The 16053-nt window shown below is 50.6% G+C and overlaps 1 protein-coding gene across 4 annotated transcripts in view; it reads right to left on the reverse strand.

The window, feature by feature from the left end:
- The window catches only part of Ca-beta (Calcium channel protein beta subunit), a 119617-nt gene that overhangs the window by 65703 nt on the left and 37861 nt on the right, over positions 1-16053 (reverse strand). Inside the window, exon 2 of one of the 4 annotated variants that reach the window (XM_089543722.1) lies at positions 4670-4747. The exons of the other annotated variants lie outside the window; for them this stretch is intronic. The gene's annotated coding sequence lies outside the window, so the exon portion shown is untranslated. The remainder of the gene's footprint in view (positions 1-4669; positions 4748-16053) is intronic. 4 annotated transcript variants of the gene reach the window in all.

Genomic DNA, 16053 nt, shown 5'->3' on the forward strand with positions numbered 1-16053 from the left:
CGCTTACGTTGAGACAATAAGTTGACACCGGGACACCGCAAACGACGTCGGTAGAGTATTCGTATGTTGCAAGTGACAGCCACATCATAGCGCATACCGTGCTGGCACGTCCTTAGATTGAAACTACGCCGTACGCCGGTCTGCTGTGTAAGATGTGCGCTTATGCCACGAGTTTTTTTTTCTTGAGTGTGTGTGTGTGTGTGTGTGTGGGGGGGGGGGGGGGGGGGAGCCGCAGTCCAGAGACTTTCTGCCCCTTGGAGTGTACAATTTACCTATCAATAATATATATAGAACCCGCCGGAGTTTATCAATGCAAGCATAAGGATAACTGAAAAGTAGTGAGTCTTTGCGATTTGTCCTGAAGCGCACAAAAAACAAAAGGAAAGCGCGTACCTGAGATGTGGCTAATCTGAGACAAACTGGCGCGAGAAGCGCGTTATACACGGGAAGCGCTTAGCCCACAAATAAAAATTTATTTGAAAAAAAAAAAAAACATTTTTCCTCAGGAGTCGCACGCGACGCAATGGCAAAGAACAGCTTAAAAGTTTTGAAACTGTAATCAACTTTACTCTTTTATGCATAAATTTTTTATGCTGTTCTATGCCTTTTACGCCGCATGGTAGGTACCCTTAAAAGTACATGGTGCTTGTTTTCTTTTTTATTCAGTTGTTAGCTACAAGTAAAGAACTGTCATTGCTCCCAACTGTCTTTTCTATTGCACGATTGAACAAAGATAGAAACTTTTTTATGGGAATCTGTGGTGCGACAGCACAGAAAGCCACGTTACCGCGTCCCATACACTTATTGCCAAGCAAATCTTTCAAGCATTTCTTTTTGTCCGCTCCTTTACAAAAGGCAGAAGAGAAGGCGAGCAAGGACAAGAGCGAGCGCGAGAATAAGTGGTGGCAGGCCTTTTAAGCCACTGGTGACTATTATTAACCTCGAGCACTGTATGCCTCCGCTTGCGCGCCGCAATGTTACGAAACAGGAAAGAGCGCAGGCGGGATGCCAGGGCCCACACACGCACCCGTGACGGTCTCTGCCCTGTGCACAGTTCGTGGCGGTGTACGAAATGCCACTTAGGCGCACCTCCGCATCGCCCACGTAAGCCTCGGGTTCCAAGTTCCGGTATGGAGGCAACAATGCAGGACCCCAATGCAGGTGGGGCTCGCGACGCTTTCGTGACGTCGAAAAAAAGAAATTACACGGCAGTGGTGAAGTCAGCACTCACTGAATTTAACTCACACGTACAACGCCCTTTATGCAATGCCCCGTCAAAATTTTTCTTCGCTTCCTTGTTCACTGGTATTTTCCGAACGACCACATCGTACTTTTGTTCCCTCATTATGTAATACCGCTCAGAGGGGGTCTTAAAGGGGCAGTGACGAGAGCTCTATAAATATTTTTTTTTAAAGTAAAATCCGATAGTTCGGCATTTCATGGCTTTGTTGCCACTTGGCCGGCAGCGAAAGATGCATATATATCTGAGAAATTTGGATTAGAAGTTGAAAAAGATTTTCCCGCCGCGCTGATTCAAACTTGGGATTCTCTTATGACGACACAGAACTAAGTGACGTGAAATATGACGTGCACATGACGTAACGTAGACTCCGTGATTTCTGGCGGACAGCAGTGCGGCCTAGCAGCAGCCGAAAAGAAAGCTACCGCCGGCCGCACGTTGAAGGTTGCACGTTGAAGGCATCTATCGGCCATTGCAGCCGTCGCTACCGTCGCTTCGTTTACGTTTGCACCGGCGTTTTGCCAGCATTAAGATGGATCCCGCTCTCGAAGTCGTCAACGAGGTTCTCGCAAATAGACACCTTTAGCATACCGTGTACCTTGTTACCGTTAGCGGAATAACGGGAGCCCGCCTACCACCGGTGAGCAGGCGCTGATTGGTTCCGATGCTGCAGGCGCGCGCGTAGCTGCCGGGTACGTGGCGCCATCTGGCGACGTCAAGGAGATTTGCGCATGCATTGGCTGCGCCTCAGTGATTCGTGCCTTCTCGTGTCCTAGCGTTGCTAGAACCATTTGTTCTAGCAACACTGTATTGTCCTATGACGTCATCACGCTTGTACTTGCGAGTTTGGCCTGTGGCGGCGATACCTGTATTTTGGTTTTCGCTCTTTTCTACGTTACAAGAGCTTCGTTGTCAGTATGAGTGGCGTTTTTGTAATCAGGAGCTGGTATTCTGTCGATACAAGCCAACTTCAATTTCTCCTCAGTGTCCCTTTAAGAGTTAATAAATTACGACTATCAATGGCAAGAAGATATCTTGTATATTTTTTTCTCATGTAAACAATGCAGTTTTATTTTACCCTAAGGGCATTCGCAGTACAGAGGGAGTGCTGCCGCAGGAGTACAGACATTCGGGAAAATAGCGAAATCATAGCGACAGAAGCCTTACCGTCTCCAAAACCACGACGAAGTTGACGACAAAAATAACACGGTATACTTAGTAGTGGCGGACAACCGCAGACGCTGCGTATCTACAACAAAGAACAAATGCGCCCCACGCAGGAGTTTGCGTCCAACACTTACAGTAGCTGAAGAATGAAAAGGCGGAGGTCTACGTAGCGGCTGCAACTACGTAAGACAAATACAAACCATACCAGTTTTGTCTCAAACTTTCGCATGCGTTCAGAGAGTCGAATGGGCGAGGCCCATATTCGGTGCTGCAATCCCTCTGCGACGTCGACAGGAAGGGATCATAAAAAAACTACGGAGAATGTTTACTACATTCGAATCGGAGCGAAAGCACGGATTTGTGCTACGTAGAAGACGACGGTGAGCAGGCAGTGCCGCGGGACAGAACAGATGGAAGTTGGTGAAGACGACGCGCTCCAATGCACAGCGCGAGAGTGTGGTGCAGTTTAACACGAGGCGTGTTGGCTGCGGCGATAGCCTAGTGGTCTCGCTGAGCGGCCATTTAAAGGAGATCTGCTCGAGCAGCCGCGGGTTCGAGTCCCAGTTATAGATATTGATTCAATTTATTTTTCATGGTTTGCCCTCTAACTCAGCTGAAGATCAAAGCTAGGCACCCGGCGATCGAAGCACGAGGTCCAAAAGGAGCAATGTGTCGGACTGCGCTAAAGTCAACGTGAGAAAATATACACTTGTACATGGCCACCAAACACCAAGGTCATTTAAGGGGTTGTTTTAATAACGAGACATAAGCTGCATGGAAGTTGGCATCGCGTAAGCAGTATACCCCAGGACAAATGACTCGCGGAGGAATCGCATAGCCAGCTGGAAGCCTGCGAGTGAAGTATAAAGCTGAGAGGCGCACCCTTAACTTAGCTGCGCGAGGACTGACGTGCACCGGTCTGCTATGTAAGATGTGCGCCTATGCCACGAGTTTTCATTTTCATTTTTTTTTGGCAGCCGCTATCCAGACTTCCTGCCCCCTGGAGTGCTCATTTTTGTCTCTTCAGTAATGTATAGCACCCGCCGGCATTTATCGATACATTTTAAAGGCGCTCAGATGAAGACGCTCACAGCGCGGCTGGTATACCATGATCTGCTTCCGTGGGGAGCCACTGCGCATGCGCAGATCACCATGATGGCGCCAGGTGCCGGAAGTTACGCGCAAGCCTGCCTTGTCGGGACCAATCAGCGCGTGCGCGCTGGCGGCGCGCGGAAGCGGATCACGGTAGCGGCAACGGTTCGCGCTATGCTAAATCTCTCTAGTATATACCGCGAGGCGGTGCTTCGCTTACGCTTGCCAAGCGTGCAAGCAGGTCAGGCTGATAGCTCGGACAAGAAAATAAAATTCACCGCGGACCGATGATAACCGACAGAAATCGTGATCGCTATTGCGTCAGGTTATTTTGATCCACAGCTCATAGCTGCGCATGTAAGGACCGTGTCGTGAGCACGCCGGAAGATGCAGATGTGTGCTGCTCAGAGGAGTTTTGAATGCAGCCCACGCGCATCGAGCAGCTGGCATTCTGAATGCCATCCAAAGGTCTCTACGCCCATGCAAGGGCGGATCGAGCTGCATTGCGCATGAGGCGCCCGCGCGCAATCCGCTGCAGCGAGGTGCGAAACAATTCGAGACTTGAACAAGTTGTTTCTGTCCACCGCGTGACAACCAAAGCCGTTCGAAACAGACTGCAGTCTTTCTGCAAGCAGTTTACCGTGCCTTTTCTGAGATTGCCATGGACATTGCCTTGAGGCGGTAATCTCGGAATCGCTTTTCACTGAAAGCCATTACTCATTACGCCTGAGGAAAAATCTGCAGTACGTCAGCCCAGGGAGAAGGCAAAAAATCAAGAAACTGGCCTCGGCTCAGGTCCTGCTACCGCCTCAGCTAAACACGCAGGTCGTAAGATGTGAACTGCACCTTTTTGGAGAGCGGTGCGATGCACAGCCCACAAGGAGAAAGCGCTAAACCTTCGACTGATTTGTTTAATGAGTTGGCAACAACAATGCCTCCGGCGTGAATCGAAAGAAAGGCACACGTGCACTAACAAATAACGCCTTAAAAGCGTTTCTTTTTTTTTTTTTTTCCCAGAGGACACCTTCAGCGACGAGGAACGACTCGGACACCGAAGAGCTCCGCTAGTCGACGATACACGTTGAAAGGCTCGTACAGCCGCTTCCAAAGGAGCCACACCACGGACGGCGGCTTATCGTGCGGGACGAGCCGTCCTGCAAAGATACATACCGAGGAACAAGTCCCTGAAGTTAGCAGACATCACATGTTGCGCACCCTTCTTTATGATGCCCCTTGTCACACTGCAGCCTGAAATGAAATGCAAACCCTTGCTGTCACTGACGCCACAATTTGCTCAACTTACCTCAGCCAAAGCTTCATTGATAAACATTCGCATTTTCCCGCCCACTCTCAGCCACTAGAGGAGAGCAGGGTTGAAAGCGCACAAAGCTTACAAAAAAGCCGAAATCGGGGCAGGCCCCTCATTCTTGCAGTTCTTTAAGGCCATTCAATTGCTCCGGAAGGGCGCGCGAAGACCTCTCGACTCCAGCGACAGGCCAACGCCCACTTCCTGTAGTCTTTTTTTTCTTTTTTTAGAGCAACAGCTGCATACGGGAACTTCGGAAAAATCATGTGGCGGTGGTCGTCGGAATCCGCGCTCTCCCTCCGCTCTTTCCTCATCCCTCTTACTCACGCCCGTTTGCCTAGCTGCGCCTGCCTGTCACGCCGGACGGGTCAACGACCGCTCGTGACCGCGAGTGACGCACGCCTACCTTCACCCTTATCCCCTGCCCCTCCCCAACCCAAAGTCACTGAACACTCTAAATATCACTAGCATTTCGCACCAAACCAGCGGTCGCTGCGATTGCCATAGCCACACGGGCAAACGTCTGGAGATTTTGTTTTCTTTCTTTCTTACCGGCCCCTGCGTTTTGGCGCCATCACTACTGGCTCGACCTGGGAGCCGTTAAGTGCGCCGGCATCAAATTCGCTTTCTACGGTCAGGTATACCTCTTCAAGTTCCCTCTTTCTCCTTCCCTCTTTTATCAGGGCGCCTTTGAAAGACAAAGCAACGATCCGAGATGAGGGAAAATACGAAAACCGATAACCGGCGCACCAGCATGGAAGCCCACCTCCGCTCTGTGTATTTCGGTTTTGCCTTGCGAAGCTTGCCCCGTTATACTCGGTCGCGCGCAGCGGGCACGATACGACGCGTCGTCTGCGACGGCGATCGATCGATGGAGAAAAAGCCCCGCCGGTCGCCGCTTCCTGTTGCCGGAGAGATGGCCGGCCAGGTGTGTCGACAAGCGGCGAGCTGCTGCCTCTCCTCCCCCACTCCTCAACTCTCTGCGCCGGAGTTGTCAATAGAGGCCGTGTTTCCCCTCGCGCCACCACCGGTAGGAGCCGTACGCGACGCGTGGAAGCGAGAGAGTGAATGCAGCTGCATTTCCGACCCGGCATGAGAGAAGGGGAGGCCAGACGCTGCCAGTGTCGACCACGAACGGAAACTATACTGATACCACCTGCGTCCACAACGATGCTCCACGTTAAAAGAACCAAGGAAGTGCTCCGGTTGCAGGAGCCCGCATGGCAAACAGCAAGGACTGAACGAGTTACAATGTACGAAGAGAGAAGAAAAGATTATCGGCCTTTCGTAGCAGCTCTTTCCGTATTATTTTTTCGGTAACTTCCACAGCAAATGTGCCGCTCAGTATTCCAAGGACACAGAAATATGCGAACGACTGCGGAAGAAAATCAGATAAAGTGAGCTAACAAAAGCTGAAAACAGGCTACACGGTCTAGTCACAACGGAGGAATGCGTTCACATAGATGGGTAGGTACGGAAACGCCACGAGCAGAAAAAAAACTTTACAGGACATTTAAGCTAGGTGTTAAGGGTGTGGCGCGATAGCATTAACAGGTCTCTTCAGCCGACTGGGGTCCTCTTTGCGTGTTCCCTTTTTCTCATCATCACATAACGCTTGATTAAGAGTACAATTCGACAGCATTTGAGATCTCTTCCACGCAAGTACTCCACCTCTGTCGCCGAGGTTCTGCCCACATTAATACATATGTATGCACGGAACTGGTCATTCTCCACATTCATAGGTCACTCCCCCAGCTAGCTGATGGCCGTTTCAAGCACAGTTAACGGTGGTGGTCGTGAGACCCAGGTTGCTCTTCCGGAGCAACCTCTCGCGACCAGTAATTCATTCAACTGCCACGGTGAGTAGTTTGCTCACAATCAGGTGAACGGGTTGTGATGACGTCACAAGGTCACGTGACCTATGTGACAGGTGGCCCACCTGCTTTTCTCGACATGCCGATGACGCCGGGGCTGTTGCCGAACAATACCCCTGACGCCATCGCGCTCATAAAAGTGGCAGAGAAACGAACTTTAAAAAGGCGAAAACAGTGACGAAGCAAGCTGCTTCATCACGTCGAACACGGAACGCAGAAACGCAGAAACGTCCATCGGTGAGCACGAGAGTTGGTGCAACACATCCAACACGACTGCACTCCAGAGGAGGCGGAGCGTATCCCAGTACTATGGCGCCATATGCTCTGGGTCTCCCCGCTCCCCCGTAACATGGACACCGACATGCATGAAAACAGACGACAAGCGCGGGCTCGGGCTCTTGAGAGACAACACGGCTCCCGACCCGGTGTATATTATGTAGACGTAGCAGGGCCATCGCCCACGGGATTTTACTCGGCCGCTGTCGTTCACCAGGAAATGCACGTTGATGGACTCTCCTTTCGAGCCCCGAATTCAATGCGGGCCGAGGAAGTAGCGATAGCGCTTGCTGCCGCCCACGCCAATTCGAGAATAATCATCACGGACTCCCGAAAAGCATGTGAACATTACTTGGCAGGGGAGATCTCCCCCTCAGCTGCTTGTATTCTACGACGGACTGCCACTGATCCAACACCCAAACGAATCATTTGGGCTCCTGGCCACCAGGGCTTACGAGGTAATGAGGCCGCTGACGCGGCTGCCCGAGCGCTTACTCACCGGGCTCCTCATCCCAGCTCTTCTGGCTCGGAGACTAACCAGCCGCTGCTGCGATTCAGGGAAATATTAACACATTATAGCGACAACCACCGCCTTTTCCCGGCCCCTGCAAAAGGGCTGAGTAAGACGGAGGAGCGAACTTTAAGGCGCCTGCAGACAGGTACTCTACTCTGTCCTGCAATAATAAAACATTACGATCCTAACACGGATGGGCGATGCCCACACTGTGGGGAGACCTGTGATATCTTCCACATGGTATGGGCATGTACTCAAAATCCCCACCTCCCCCCCTCCCCTACCCCTTCCAGAGAGGCATGGGAGACTGCCCTCCTCAACTGCTCCTCGCTTGAGTCCCAAAGGGCTCTGGTGAAACGGGCGAGAGACGGGGCCTCGTCGTGCGGTGTCCCGGACTAGGGACGCCGACCATGTAGCGGGGCCACTCTGTGGCTCCCAAACTCTTTTTTACAATATAAAAGTTTTCACCACCACCACGAGTCGGCGAAACAGATGCAGCCAAGAAAGACAGAAGGCAGGCCAGGTCTCGCTGAATCTCGTGTTCGCGTCCTTCGGAGCTTACTAACTTTCCCAACCATGTGCTTTGCCAGGCCGTAGAGAGAGCGCCCGCTATGTATTTACCATCATTTTTTTCTCACAAGCAGACGTAACAGACAAAAATGGTGGCTTAAGACGAGTGACTGCCACATGAGAGTCACTTACGTCAGCCTTACACTCCATATAATGCTCTCACAATCAGAGATAGGATTTGCTTCTGTAAGACAATTCGAAACTAATTGTCCAAGTTGCCAATCAGCACAGGTCAGACAGGTGTCCAAAGTCAGTCTCACTGAGTCAGTTACATGTGATAGCACAGACCGTCTTGTCATAGATTCTCTTCTAGCATATTCAATTTACGAAATCGGTGCCCAATTTCATCCTCAATAAATTGCACCTGATCAAGCATATAGACCCCCATTACCGTGGGCCCCTGGCACCGTACTAGTTTCAAAGTTTATTTCCCATCTAACACTACAGATGGAGGAATCGTAGAAAAAAGCTGCCCTTGGGCAGCTTTACGAGTCTACAATCCTAATTATGACAGGGAGGCAACACAAGAGTTTATACAATTTTAAAAAAGCAAGCACATCAAGGAAGCACCAGAGAATACACGAAACAGCAATATGTATACATAATGAAACTTAAACCATGTTATTCAAAAACAAATTATGTAGTTCACGACGTGAAAAAGAAAACAAATCGAGGTTAATGTGGATATACCTATTTAGAAGAGATGGAAGAGTGTACTGAAGGCATTCTCTACCAAGATTTAGTCGAGGTGTTGGCACTGTCCATTCTTCGCCACGTCTTGTTGGATAGACTGATTCTTTTTTCCTTAGTTCCGGGGAATATCCAGTGAAGTTTATTGAATACGCCGTATGTGTGAATAACGTGCAGCAGAGAGCTTCAAAACGTCTTTCTCAAGAACTGTGTCAGCTCAATAGCAAAAAGAGTCATTAAAAATTACGAGGAACTTTAGCGGCTAAAGTGGTGAAAGGCGAAAGCCTGAGAGCTGCATTCTGCTACGCGATTGTTCACTGCACATTTTGTTGGTGCATTAATTAACTGCCAATTAATGACGCTTAAGCTTCGCCTTTAGGAGTGGAACCGCACAGCGTGTTGTAGCGCTGCCATGGAGTCCAAGGAACGCCACCACCCGTTCCACAATGCATTGCCCTTTGAACACGCCGCTTTTTTGAGGAAAGGAAATGGGGCTGTAATTCTGTGTCATCTCGGTGGACACCTGAGCTGCACCGTACAGGAAGGGAGGAAGTGTGAGTGAAAGAAGAAAGAGGGGCTATAATGAAGAAAATGAAAATTGTATTTGAGGAAAGGAAATTCCTCATTAACTGTCTCACATATATCAGTAGACACTAGTCGAAAATTGTATTTGAGGAAAGGAAGTTGCGCAGTAACTGTCTCACATATTTCGGTGGACACCCATCAAAATTCCTGCCCGGTGATGTCACGACAATTTGGACCAATCTCTGAAACGCGCTCGTTGGTAAATTGGTTTTTGAGGAAAGGAAATGTGTCTGTCTCTCAGAACTCAGTGGACACCTAAACCTCACTGTAACGGGAAGGGAGGAAGATGGGAGTGAACGAAGACACCGTATTCACTAGAGGCACCTTTGTTCATTCCAAACCATCGAGCTGGCATGGCGGAGTCAATAAAGAAAAAAAAAAGCTGGCATGGCGGAGTGGTAGCGTGCTCGACTCGCACTCCGGAGACCGGGGTTCGATTCCCAAGCTCGGCCAATTTCTTACTCGGTTTTATTTATTTATCTGGTCTGACTAGAAAGGTTAGACTAATTGGTTAAGTAATCAATTAACTAAACTCAGTCTAACTTGGAGCATCACTATACGATCCCTTTAACTGGTTGAATGGTTAGCAGCCAAAGTACAATTGGCCCCGTTTGAAATTCGCGCACTGTGACGTCGCGACCGTTTCGACCAATTGAAAAGCGTGACATTTCTGTCGACAGCTCCTGCTTACAACGATGAGGCATTAAAGGCTTCCGCCTTAATAAAAAATTCCCTGCAGTTCACAAACTCAAACATGCGGCAGGACGATGATTATCGAGGACAAGAGATTCAACCAATTCCACGCGGAAGCGGGGGCACACTAATTTTAACCACACACCTTGAGGCATGTCGTACGTACACAAAATTACGAGGAACTTTAGCGACTAAACTGGTGAAAGGCGAAAGCCTGAGTGCTGCATTCTGCTACGCGATTGTTCACTGCACATTTTGTTGGTACATTAATTAACTGCCAATTAATGACGCTTAAGCTTCGCCTTTAGGAGTGGAACGCGACAGCGTGTTGTAGCGCTGCCACGGAGTCCAAGGAACGCCACCACCTGTTCGGCGCGGTGCGTTGCCCTTTGAACGCAACGCTTTTTGAGGAAAGGAAATGGGGCTGTAATTCTCTGTCATCTCGGTGGACAGCTGAGCCGCACCGTACAGGAAGGGAGGAAGTGTGAGTGAAAGAGGAAAGAGGGGCCGTAATGAACAAAATGAAAATTGTATTTGAGGAAATGAAATTACTCATTAACTGTCTCACATATCTCAGTAGACACTAGTCGAAAATTGTATTTGAGGAAAGGAAGTTGCGCAGTAACTTTCTCTCATATTTCGGTGGACGCCCGTCAAATTTCGCGCGCGGTGACGTCACGACAACTTGGGTCAATCTGAAACGCGGACAAATACGCCTTGCTCGTCGGTAAATTGGTTTTTGAGGAAAGGAAATGTATCTGTCCCTCATATCTCGGTGGACACCTAAACCTCGCCGTAACGGGAAGGGAGGAAGATGGGAGTGAACGAAGACACCGTATTCACTAGACGCACCTTTGTTCATTCCAAACCATCGAGCTGGCATGGCGGAGTGGCAGCGTGCTCGACTCGCACTCCGGAGACCGGGGTTCGATTCCCAAGCTCGGCCAATTTCCTACTGGGTTTTATTTATTTATCTGGTCTGACTAGAAAGGTTTGAGTAATTGGTTAAGTAGGGTATTAAGTGGTTAAGTAGGGAATTAATTAAACTCAGTCAAAGTTACTTAGAGCATCACTATACGATCCCTTTAATTGGTTGCATGGTTAGTAGCCAAAGTACAATTGGCCCCGTTTGAAATTCGCGCACTGTGACGTCACGACCGTTTCGACCAATTGAAAAGCGTGACATTTCTGTCGACAGCTCCTGCTTACAACGATGAGCCATTAAAGGGACACTGAGGAGAAATTGAAGTTGACTTGCATCGACAGAATACCAGCTCCTGATTACAAAAACGCCACTCATACTGACAACAAAGCTCTTGTAACGTAGAAAAGAGCAAGAACCAAAATACAGGTATCGCCGCCACAGGCCAAACTCGCAAGTACAAGCTTCATGACGTCATAGGACAAAACAGTGTTGTTAGAACCAATAGTTCTAGCAACACTAGGACACTGTGACGTTCCCGCCTGTCGGGGGTCAGTCACAATGCAACACAGTTGTTTGTTGCTATCTACGGGTTCTGCTGAAGCGAGGAGAAATGAGCCAACACACGACGCCTCCGAATCAACCTAATTTATTCTCACTCTGCCTGAAGGTGAAACTGGGAGTTCCGCTCACCGCTGTCTTCCGCTCATCGCTGTCACCGCTGCCTCGCTCTCGGCTGCTCTGGCGGGGGTGGCGCTCAGCCGGGTGGCGGTCCCACGTTTCGGTGGCTGTGACGGGTTGTGGCGTCCGACTTCTTGGGAGTCTCGGCTGGCGGTACTCTGACGGGTTGTGGCGTCCGGCTTCTTGGGAGTCTCGGCTGGCGGTCAGTTTGCTACGGATGCCCTCGGGTCCGGCCTCACCGACTACAGACCAGCGCGATCTGCTTCCGTCCACCTCGCCCGTCTCTGCCCGTTCTCTCGTTCTGTCCTTTGTCCCTTCTGTCCCCAACGCGTCTCTCTGAGGACTCTCTTTCTTTTTTCTTCGGTGTCCTCCTCGCCTCCTCTGCTGGGAGCCCTCTTGGTGCTAACTTGCCGGCCTCCCTCGCCACCTCGAGCCATTAGTAAGGCTGTTGCGTTTCAAGACACTGCTGGCCTGTGGGCCCGCGAACTCCGGGAAACTGTTTTTGCCGCGAGCGTCCCGGCCTACCCTCCGCGCCGCAGGGTGCCGGCCTCTTCGCGAACGCGGGTCTCATGTTCAGCCGAAGACGCACTCCTCTCGAAGTTGACATATTTATGAGGGTCACGGCTGTCCTCTCTCTTCTCGCATCAGAACCCGGGGTGGCCTCTTCCAAGAACCGCGGCTTGGACACGCGACCACGGCATTCGTTTACTTGGCCGTCAACGGACAAAGAGATTCCTCCTCTCGCAGCGGAAGAGAGCAGCTGCCCGGGGAGACAGTCTGTTTTCCAAGGGCATGGGGCCCTCTTTTCTTTTGGGTTAACTTCCCTTAATAAAGACCCAACTCCTAGCCTTCTCCGAGTCCACAGCCCGTACCTCGCAACAAGGCCGTCTGCAGGCGTGCATGCGCGCACACACAAACGCACAAACGTGCCTGTCTCTGCGCCAAAGGGGGGGGGGGGGGGGGGGGGGGAGTTGGGGACGCGCTGCAAAACGGGCCGCAGGGATGCGTGTGGTCGCGCTGGGCGCCCCGCGCGGCCTCCCCTCTCTTTCCCTCTGGCTATTTCGCACGTCTTTGTGTTGCGCCCGCTGCATTCCACACAACCGCCCTCGATGACGGGCCAGGGCGATAATTTTGAGCCAGACACAGTGTCTCTGGTGTTAGTCGGCGGAGATAGTTCTTTTGGGCCATGCCTAGGCCTCCTGTACACAGTCCTTCACAACACGAGAAGCCACGAATCACTGAGGCGCAGCAAATGCATGCGCAAATCTCCTTGACGTCGCCAGATAGCAACACGTACCCGACAGCTACGCGCGCTCCTGCAGCGCCGGGACCAATCAGCGCCTGCTCACAGCGATATGGGGGCTCCCTGTATTCCGCTAACGGTAACAAGGTACACGGTATGCTAAAGGTGTCTATTTGCGAGAACTTCGTTGACGACTTCGAGAACGGGATCCATTGTAACGCTGGCAAAACGCCGGTGCAAACGTAAACGAAGCGACGGCCGCAATAGCCGATAGATGCCTTCAACGTGCGGCCGGCGATAGCTTTCTTTTCGGCTGCTGCTGGGCCGCACTGCTGGCCGCCAGAAATCACGGAGTCTGCGTTACGTCATGTGCACGTCATGTTTCACGTCACTTAGTCCTGTGTCGTCATAGGAGAATCCCAAGTTTGAATCAGAGCGGCGGGAAAAACTTTTTCAACTTCGAATCCAAATTTCTTAGAAATAAATGCATCTTTCGCTGCCGGCCAAGTGGCAACAAAGCCATGAAATGCCGAACTATCGGATTTTGCTATAAAAAAAATATTAATAGAGCTCTCCTCAGTGTCCCTTTAAAGGCTTCCGCCTTAAAATGAATTACGTGTTTTGGTGAGAAATTTGGCTCCAGTGATAACGTGTCCGCCATTGTTGGAGAAAATTTTGAATGCTGAAAAATTGTAAGGTACTCTTATTGAAATATAGAGGATAGTGGTACATTCTTCCGATGTGCAGTAAAATCTTTCTTTTAAAGTTTTGCCACCACTCGCATGGAGCAGTTAAGGCTGCCATAGACAATCAATAGAGTGCGCTTTTGATGATCGCAAAAACGTTAATAGCAAAAAAAATGCGTCTGTTGACGGGAGATGTACGGATAATTTGACTGTGAGATTTTATATGAAAAAATTGAGTTCATAATCTCTTTCCAGTTCAAAAATGCTTTTGTCCAGAATTGTTAGATATGTGCAACAAGAAAAAAAAAACACACCATCGATGGCGCACGAGTGAGCGTAAAAGCTGACATAGGTTTGGTTTTGTGGGGTTTAACGTCCCAAAGCGACTAAGGCTATGAGAGACGCCGTAGTGGAGGGCTCCGGAAATTTCGACCACCTGGGGATCTTTAACGTGCACTGACATCGCACAGTACACGGGTCTCCAGAATTTCTCCTCCAAAGAAATTCTAGCCACCGCGGCCGGGATCGAACCCGCGTCTTTTGGGTCAGCAGCCGAGCACCATAGCGACTGAGCCACCGCGGCGGCTAAAAGCTGACATACAACTAAGTTATCTCAGAGCTTTGCTCACTAAAATATAATACATAACATGTACAAAAAATACGCACTGATTCGATAACGAGACGGAACTCCAGCATGCATGCATGCATCCAACTTTTCAACCGGTAAAGTGACCACGGCCTCGGATCGCGGTAAGCATTTCGAAACCCCACCGTTTCACTACGAGTCACATTTACGCATACGCTAAAATGAACCCAAGCAGGGGCGGCTATAGACACGAAAGGGTCAGCGTCGCAGCACGTGGCTTCAAAGAACGCATCCTAAGCCAAAACTTCATCCCTCCGGAGAAATAAGAACGCAGAACTCCAGCCGCTGTCCTGACAACAAATAGTTGTATGTCGTACAGTTGCATTAATGTAGGGTTATAACTGTCACGACATCTGCTTTCAGCAGAGGCCCTTCAGTACGCGGAATAGACAAACGACTTTTAAAGATACAGAAAGAGAGAGACGACCCGTAAAAGGTACAATACCCAACATTCCCTGTCTCGCGCTTCGGCTTCTCGCCAATTCCGAACGCACAAACATGTTAACAAAATGCCGGTGGGCAATACTACCCTGAACTATTACCCGGTCACGTCTGCAAGGTCTCAAGCTGGGCAGTAAATAGCCACGCGAAATGGCCCACCGCCGACTGCGGATACGGTCAACGCAAACACTGTTTCGCGCACAAACCATGTCCGTGCCTTCTGACGCCCAATTTCTCCGAGAGCGCGACGCGTGTCACGTATACACGAGCGCGAGCGGCCAAGTTTCACATTTCGCACGGACGCGCAGCCGGAGTAGATCACAATAAATCATAACCTCGTCGCAATCGTCTCGCCCCGTGCCGCGAGGAAAAGCCGACGGACAATCTGCATACCCGACGTACAGAAAGCTAACCGGGACTCCCATATTCCGCCGCCACCGAGCTTCTCTCGCAATCGCCTGCCCCTTCTCCGCTGCCTCTCATTCGAGCCCACACACCCTGCCTCTCTCTCGGCCCACAACAAAGGCGCGACGCGGCGCGAATGACGTCATCGCTGCCCGTCAAACAAAGCACCCAAAGGCGGAAGAGAGGCGGCGAAGACGGGCCGACGAAGAAAGACGACGGGCGGCGCAGCGCGCAGACACCGCCGCGTGCATGGAGATGCGCGCCGTTCTAAATGCAAATCCCGGTGGTCCCCATCCACGGCACGTCGCTGCGGTCGCGACGCTTGGTCACCGACTAGCGCCGACGGCGCCTCCGAAACCCCCGAGTGCACGAAGCCTCACGCTTAGGACGAGTGGGCGGCTAGCGGAAACATGCAAATCGAGAGGGCCTAAAAAACCGGCTCCAACTGACCTGGCGTCAGAGGTAAGATACTAATGCGCCACTGGGGGAACGTACTGCAAAATAAACTTTAATTAGGCAGCGCAAGATAACACCACATAGGAAAAATAATAATTTGCTGCGTTGAAACTAACACTCACCGAAGTACAAGTTCTACGAGGAATCGCGGAAAGCAACCACTGGAGCATAATCGGAATGATTTACGATTTATGGATATTTAACGTGCCAAAGTGACTCAGGCTATGTAGGACGCCGTAGTGAAGGTCTCCGAAAATTTCTACCACCTGGAGATCTTTAACGTGTACTGACACCGCACAGCACTCGGGTCTCTAACATTTCGCGTCCATGAAAGGCGACCGCCGCGGCCGGGATCGAACACTGCGTCTTTCGGGCCAGCAGCCGAGCGCCATAACCACTGAGGCACCGCGGCGGCCATAATCGAGATGAATCGGAGTTACATTCCGATAGTGTAAGATATTGATTCTCAGCCATAACTTTCCATTTCAGTTTAGTTTAAAATACGGGCACATGAAGCGTGCACATGTAGTCTATGCTGACGAGCGTGCGCACTGTGAACATCGCAT

The sequence above is a fragment of the Amblyomma mixtum genome, chromosome 5 (assembly GCF_055824585.1).
Source record: "Amblyomma mixtum isolate Tamu chromosome 5, ASM5582458v1, whole genome shotgun sequence".
Lineage (NCBI taxonomy): Eukaryota > Metazoa > Arthropoda > Arachnida > Ixodida > Ixodidae > Amblyomma > Amblyomma mixtum.